The following is an 8,288-nucleotide window of genomic DNA, read 5'->3' as shown; positions in this document are numbered from 1 at the left end:
CTGGAAGCTGAATTGCCCACTCCTCAAGAACAGCGTTCTGTTTTACAGTATCAAGGGTTTATTAGCAGTCCGGTTGTATGCCCCCACCGCCCCCAAACAGGATTCCAGTCTGAAAATCCTGCTAGATTCATCACAGAAATTTAATTTGAAACAGGTGAGTAGCTTGGTTACAAACTCAACCAGTAGTTGATGGGATGGGATGGGGAAGGGAGTCTGTAAACCTTGCACGCAAGTGCATGCTTTGCTCAGCAGTATGTTTCCCTTGGTTACTCCCCCCTCCCCCGTTTCAAGTTTTAACAGAGGAAGCAGTGTTACTATTCTTCAAAGCCTTCCTAGCTTCTGCAGTAGAGAATTTAAACAGGACAGCTTCTGAAGATGGAGACAGCTCAAAGAAATGTCCCTACTTACCTGGCCCTGTCTATCTTTAACTTGTTGTGCTGCTGCCTTCCACTTGGAATAGCTGCTCTCATCTTTTCTCTCAGAGTAAGTTTGGCATTTATTTATGTTTATTAATTTTTTTATCGGTGTATTTCCAAACTTTGATTTACAAATGTGGTCTTAAAATGTCTGTTACAGAGAGAGTTGGAGAAGCTAACTCTAATTTTCAATGCAAAGGTGTTTAAATGTTTGGATTTTATTCCCACAAGTTATAGGGAATAATGCAATTTTCCTTTAGCGATTTTCTAGGGCTACTTTAAGCAAGTGTGGGGATTATTGCTTCCAAAAGTGAACTGACTGGGAAGGGACAACATTTTTCTTGAACTGTTCCTTTGTAGGTGGTGTTGGGTGTAAGTGAAGGATATGCGTGTGAGCACTGGAGTGTGGGCTGTTTGCGTTCCTTGTGAATGGAGAGACGCAGCACTGACTTCTGTGTCCAGCGTTCTGACCGTTAGTTTGAGGATGGGGATTTTCGCCTCCTGGGGACAGTAGCTGAGGACCTTTGCCTTGGAGTGATCAAATTCTGCCATGAGTTTCATTGTGATCAATGCACACTTAATCCCCTTGCTGTGTACTCACTCACACAACTAACCATGTAGATAGATTTACAGTTATGCATATGTGCTGGGACAATTCTGGGCGTAAACAGAGGCTATCAGTCTCTGACAGCACAGCTTCTTTCATGAGGATTCATTAGGAATTGCATTTTTGCATCTATACAAATAATTTGTACTGTTTTTTCCCCAGCTCCCAAAGATATTTAGAATTTTATAGACAAATCCGTCAGTGAGCTGATGTGCTGAGTAGGAAACTTTGGCTACTAGAAACCTTTGTCTGTGAAAGGTGTTTTTTTCTTTTTTCTTTTCACTTTTATTGAGATATCCAGTTGACATGTATTTTCTTCTGAGCAATAACCAAGTGGAGTATTGAAGCTGTCATTGCCCTAAGAGACTTGTTGATCGATGAAGTAAATACACAGGGACGACAGCACAGGCCACCACTGATACTCTGGTGAGGAGTGTGGCTCCACTTTAATTAGCCATGTAACCTCTTTGAGCAAAGAGGACACGCGTGGTTGGGTTTCAGTGCCAACATGTGTCCGTTCTGTGACAGGGTTGGTGACTGGCCAAGTGGAGAGGGGGCATGTGATTGGTGCCTAGCCAGATCTGCTGCTTCCCGCTAGGAAGCATGGTTTAATCTGGCAGCAGCCTCTCCCACCAGACTAGGGAGTAAGGTTATCTCGTCAGAGAGAGGTCCTCCCCATGAGGAGGAACACAAACCAGATGACTGTGGAATTTGAGGAGGAAACAGGAGGGGAAGAGGGTTAAAGGCATTTGAAAGGTTAGAAGTCAGGGAGGGTGAGGGGCAATATTTTCTGCTTTTTCCTCACGGCTCGTGCTTGGCCTTATCAGCTGCCATCGTAGCTGCGCTAAGAATATTTTGCTGGGTTTGATCTCATATTCTTTTCCAAGTAATAAGGGCCTTTAGAAGGCCTTTCCCTGATATCTAATATAAGGTCACTTTCCCAGGAGAATCAGTCTCTCTGTATGCCTGGGTTTCCTCAGTGGAGAGAATTTATTCCTTATTTAATTCCAGTGATGGAAACAACAGTTCTTTTTGCATATGTTAATTTTCCGAGGAAGGAGTAAATATGTACATAGCTCATGAAACTGGTGATGACTCCATAGCATATGTTGTAGCAAGGTGATACATTCACTGTTGCTAAAAGCCAGATTTTCAAACATATTTAGGCACCTAAAGAGTCAGATAATCGTCTAGTGGGATTTTCAGAAGCACCGAGACACCTTATTCCCATTGAAATCCTAAATATTTTTTAAAATCTTCCCTGAGTACTTACACAGCAAGAAGATATCTGACATTAAGGCTATCTTTAGGCTAGCAGAAAGAGACAGAACAAGGTCCAATGGCTGGAAGCTGCAGCTAGAAATATTCAAATAGGAAATAAGACTCAGTCTTTTAGCAGTGAGGGTAACTAAACACTGGAACAACTTACCAAAGGAAGTGCTAAATTCACTGTCTTTGGAGTCTTTAAATAGACATTGCACATCTTCTCAAGAGACATGCTGTAGTTCTGTCACAAGTTTATTGGTCTCAATAGTGTTCACTTGTGTACTGAGAAGAGCAATTTCCTCCACATGAGGAACGACTGGGTGAAACTCTCTGGCCTGTGTTATAAAGGAGCTCAGACTAAATGATCAGAGTGGTTCCTTCTGGCCTTAAAAGCTCTGAATTCTTTAGAAAATGGGTAGATCCCATTCCAAATATCACAAACGTTCAATGAGCTGCCTACAGATGAGCAAGCCTCCACAAGTTATTCACAAAACTACCCACCCGGTAACTTCCAATAATGAAATAACAGCCAGTCTGTTTGCAGGCCAGTCACAGACAGGAGGAGTAAAATTTGTGAAACAAATTGTATTACGATCGTACTTCCCCAGCTCTATCCAGGCACGCTTGTTCTGTGGAGCCAGGGTGTTAAGCCCCAGTTCTGCCCAGGCCTAACACTATGAACATGAATAGTTCTACCAAAGGGGTTACTCAGATGTGTAAAGCTATGTGCACGCAGTAAGTCTTGGCAGGATCAGGGCTTTAGTCTTGAAGCCTGCCAAATTTACTTATAAAAAACCCAGAGTCACTTAACCCTTTATTTCCTTTTGGTGACTGAATGATTGAATTTCTGCTTTGTATTATTCCACCCTCCCTTCCTCCCCAACCGACAACTTAATTAATCACCCCTCCATACTGTGTGATGCAGCAAACAGGGTATGACAGGAAGATCCTGAAGAGAGCTGATTAAAAATAAAAAGACCTCCCAAAAAGTCACAGGAATGTTGATGAATTTTTTTTAATGTTTTCCATCCACATTTTGACCAGCTCTCGTCCTGCATGTGACTGACCTCCATCTGGAAACCTAGCCCCCTTTCCTGTGGAGTGTTCAGCTTCCTCCCATGATGGTCCGATGGCAAGGATGCTAGCTTCCCTGTGACTTACTTCCCCACCTGTAAAATGGGCATAGCTACCCTCCCTTACCTCACTGGGGTGCTGTGAGGATAAATTCACTAGTGACTGTGAGGTGCTCTGTTACTATTGTAATGGGGACAGATACGTACCTAGGATAAATGGATTCCCCCAGAATTTGTTGAACCTCGAGGCATGGTGGAAAGCCCATCTCTATGAATGGGTATGTCCAAAGGCTGAAACAGCTAATGGTAGGATTTCTGACTGGTGGATACGCCTACCCCTTGAATACTGCATGCAGTTCTGGTTGTCTCATCTCAAAAAAGATATATTAGAATTAGGGGTCTGGAACAGCTTCCATCTGAGGAGAGATTAAAAAGACTGGGACTGTTAAGCTTAGAAAAGAGCCGACTAAGGGGGGACATAATAGAGGTCTATAAAATCATGAAGGTTGTGGAGAAGGCGAATAGGGAAGTGGTACTTACTCCTTAACACATAAAACAAGAACCAGGGGTCACCCAATGAAATTAATAGGCAGCAAGTTTAAAACAAATATGAGGAAGTACTTCTTCACACAACGCACAACTAATCTGTGGAACTCATTGCAAGGGGAAGTTGTAAAATGCCAAAAGTACAACTGGGTTCAAAAAAGAACTAGATAAGTTCATGGAGGATAGGTCCATCAATGGCTAATAGCCAAGATGGTCAGGGATGCAATCCCATGCTCTGGGTGTCCCTAAACCTCTGACTTCCAGAAGCTGGGAGTGGACGACAGGGGATGGATCACTCGATAATTACCCTATTCTGTCCATTTCCCACTGAAGCATCTGGCCCCTGCCACTATCAGAAGACAGGATACCGAGCTAGATGGACCATTGGTCTGACCCAGTATGGCTGTTCTTATGTGTTTGAGCTATGTTGGCCATGTGACAGTTAATCAAATGACATGTGGTAGGAGAGAGGCAGACATGCAGCTGCTTTTTGATTGTTTCTTTGTAATTCCTGTGTCCTTGTATATATTGACGGCACATGGACCGTTGGATGGGCACCCTTTGGGGTGGGGTTTTATAAGCCTGGAATCTAAATAACTGTTTTGATGGGTGAGGTGGGCTGTGTTTCCCTTCCAGGTAGAGAATGCCACTGGGACAGGTGACATGGAGCGAGCGTCCCAAGCTTCTCGCACTGCCCGCATGCTGAATATCATCGGGATCGTCGTAGGAGTAATTTTCCTCATCATTGTAATTGTCATAGTGGTAGTGGGGAGAAACACCAAGTGATAGAAGACAGCGTCACCTTCTAAATACTCACCGGTGCTGGGCAATAGCCATGTATCCAGTGCAAGCCCTCCTACCTTCTCAAAGAGCCAGCTGGGCGCAAAAAGCCAAAGATGGGAGTCCTCAGCACCACTGAGACTGCATCATGCACAAGCGCCATCCTGTCCTTCTAGAAGCATTTCTTCATAATTAATTGCTTTGTGCTTTTGAATTAACCAGATTAGCATGGTTTTCTCTATTGGTACGCAAATATATTGTAACAAGATACAATAAAAAAGGATTTGTATACAAATGTCTCCCTACAAGTTTGTTCCCTGTTGCATTAATATACAGGCCCAAAGAATCTAGGTTATTGGAACGCTTCTTAAACTTTTATCCATTTTTATCCACTGTCCCACAGATGAGCTCACAACTAGGGTAAATTTATAGGCCCACTTTTTACAATAGTGTTGACATGAATGGTAAGCGACGGCTCCTGTATTTGTTTCCTGCTCTGCCACTGGACAGATGCCCTTTTATGATGCTTCCCCCTTTGTAAAGGTGTGGAATGGGGAAGTAGGTGGTATTAGGATTGAATGCACTAGCCTGATACCTCTGGAGAGATGAATTCAAATCCACTCTTAGACCCTGATTCAGTAATGTTTTTAAGCCCCATTAACGTCAATGGGACTTGAGCACATGTTTACGCACTTTACTGAATCAGGCAGTTAGTTTCATTAGATTTTGGATTTAGAGTCTGATAGGAGTCTTGCCACTTGGTTCAGTGGGAGATGAATTGGGTTCATAGTTCACAGGTGGCTGAGTCTGGTAGGTCTCATCCTAGTCACTGCTTATTTATCTCCTAACCATCATCATGCAATTTGTCCAGGAATTGGAGTGGCAGAGGGTGCTGTTGGGCTGGACTGAGGTAGATTAGCACAGTTGGAGAGGGCCATGACTGTGGTGTGACAGGTGGCAATTTCCTAGACAAACCTTAAGCTTAATACATTTGGGGTGCATTGTATTAAAATGCAATTGCTTATGTGTGATTGTCTGTAAATTCTCTAGGAGGAGGGGGTACGCTAATATATTTCCTCCGGTTATCAGACCTTTTGAAGCTTTGCACTGGCTAATCCATTGTCTGGCTGATTACCTATTCACGTTTCTTCCAACTGGATTTTCCAGGGACCCAACAGACAAAGAAAGGAGTCTTTCTGATTTCTGAATTCTATTCTGAATAAATAGCCTGAGTTTAAGCTGATTCAGAGGGGCCTTCATTCTGATCCAGCAAAGGGACAAGGCCTCTGGCTCATGGAGGGTCCCACTCCTTAGGGCAGGGTTAGGACTGATATCAACCAGAACACTTGGGGTGATGGGGGGAGGTGACCTCTGGCATGCTTATTAGCGTGCATGTAGGTTCTTTTAGTGTTTTTAATGTTTGATGTGTAATACCATAAGAATAAATGTGTTTGTTTCGAAAGAGCTGTGTGGTCATTTATAACTGTGGGAAGTTACACGGTTATCACTCTCGGAGGCGGAAGCCAAAAAGGCCTGCTTAGTTAGACTGTCCTTTGCTTGAAATAACGCAGTGAAGTCCAGGAACTGTTCAACCTGTAAATACCCAAGTCAGAAGGGAGGCAGAGGCAGGGCTCCACCCAAGAAAGGCAACAGCTATGGGAGGGCTAGGGGTGGAAGCCCCACATCCTTTCAAAAAGGTAAAAATGAAATAAAAAGACTATCATTTTTTGCAACCTCAACTTGATGCAGCTACATTATATGGAGCCCCTGCTGTTTGGTAAACATTCAGGTGGGGAAACTGTATCTCTGTTGCAATCACCCTTCCCTAAGCTCCAGGAAGTATGTGTATTTATCTTTCTTTCCTGAAGCATGAGTTACGGTAATTAGAAACTAGGAGCCCTAGCCTGTGTGGGAATGGCCTGACTCAGCTGAAAATATTGCCCAGAAGAATCTCCCTGTCCCCATTACTTCTCCTTTCTTTTCAGACCATTGCGAATTACAGTAATGTGTGTGTCTGGGAAGGGCCTCCCCCATGCAATCTTTTGAAAGGGTATTTACCCAGGCTGGAGGGATGTGTGTAGTATTTTCACAGACCCTTGGGACCATTTGGGGCTGCTCCTTGCCTTACAAGCCTAATTAACCTAATGAAAAAGCCCCCTTGTGGGCAACTGGCTGGCTCTGGGGATCAGGAGTGGACCCTTGTATGACTCTGCCTTAGGTCAACAGTAACCAAAAGCTGCTGCTGTTTAGTGGCCCCCCTCCGTGAAATCATTTGATGGATTCAGCAATGTCCAAAGCCAAGGGCCTCCTGGCTGGGAGCCTTAGTGCATAGCGTTTCCAGGACTGTTTTCTAAGTACTTCGGCAGGAGGGAGAGGATGTATGTATGGGGAAAGGTTGTCCTCCTGCTGCTCACATTTTACCTTTTCCATAGATAGAGAACTCCAGTAAACACCCCGGGGTTGCCTGTCTGGCTCATCTCCCCAGCACTCATGCTCCTTTGCCCAATCCCTGAACCTACTGGCTTCAGTCCTACACAGATGGAGAAAGTGAGGCATAGGCTGTTTTGAATACAGCAGTTTCCCTTCAGGCTAATCATCTTTCCTGTAACTGACTCCCAGCCCAGTTAATGGGAGCCATGTGCGGGTACAGCCATCACCAGCCCAGTGGACCTGGTCCAACTAATTCTAAACAAAGCCATCGTTTCTCTCCAGATTCCACCAGACCGGGTGACATGGCTTTGAGAGTGTCACGCAAGAGGGTGGGGTGGGTTTTTTTCCCCACAAGTTAGCAATTGTAACTTGGAAAGAACAATCTGCTTTTGATTGGAGAGAAAGGGCCTCCCTTCAGCCTTTTCTGAAGCTATTCGCATCTCTGGTGTCAACAACTGCTTAGACTGGCAGCCAGGGCTCAAAGCCCTATGGAAAGAATGTGTGGGGATGGGGGTTCTATCTATCATCATCTGCAAGCAGCAGTACTTAAAGGGCATCCCCAGGTTGATTTCAGTTTTTGGTTGGGTTTGTGACCCTTGAGCCCCCTTCACACATTCTTTAAACACTGAATGCAGCTGAGCTGTGATAGACTGTGACCTCCTTAGGTCTCATAAACTAAGCAGAGTGGGGCCAGCTCTGTACTTGGGTGAGAGACCTGTAAAGACAATGAGAAGCTGCAGGGAGTCACCTGCCTCCCGCTCTGGGTTATAGAAGTATTTGTTCAGGATGAATTAATAAAAGTCAGATGAATCTTGGAGCCTGGATTAAGCAGTGATTTTGAGCCCAGACGATCTACTTTTTGCTGATCCTCATCTTGGACATCCCCAGACCAGTGCTCTTTGCCATGCCCTGAAACACTTTCTAGGTCTGCTCAAACCAAATCTAAGTCTCTCCTTCATGGCATTGCAGAGCACTATTGATCAGCTACCGGGATAATCACTTTGCTAGGTAGCTTGTCTCAGATCACCTGTGGCCACCAATGGAAATAGCTAACCAGCTCCATTCAAGGCTTTGCTCAAAGGGTTGGCATTGGCTGCCTACTTTCTGTTAGAATCCCAATTCCAAATAATGAATTTTTGGGTTTGCTGGCCATACTGAATTTTAAAAAAC

General features: G+C 44.4%; 1 long non-coding RNA gene across 1 annotated transcript; it reads left to right on the top strand.

Annotated features, from left to right (window-relative positions):
- Window positions 1–202: 202 nt before the first annotated feature.
- Window positions 203–4,983, top strand: LOC140901677 (uncharacterized). The gene is made up of 2 exons (XR_012155926.1): window positions 203–483; window positions 4,545–4,983. It is a non-coding gene; the product is annotated as an uncharacterized LOC140901677 (long non-coding RNA).
- Window positions 4,984–8,288: the final 3,305 nt, after the last annotated feature.

The sequence above is a fragment of the Lepidochelys kempii genome, chromosome 22 (genome assembly GCF_965140285.1).
Source record: "Lepidochelys kempii isolate rLepKem1 chromosome 22, rLepKem1.hap1, whole genome shotgun sequence".
Taxonomy (NCBI): domain Eukaryota; kingdom Metazoa; phylum Chordata; order Testudines; family Cheloniidae; genus Lepidochelys; species Lepidochelys kempii.
Note: the sequence above shows the minus strand (reverse complement) of the source record. Positions and strands in the feature narration are given on the sequence as shown.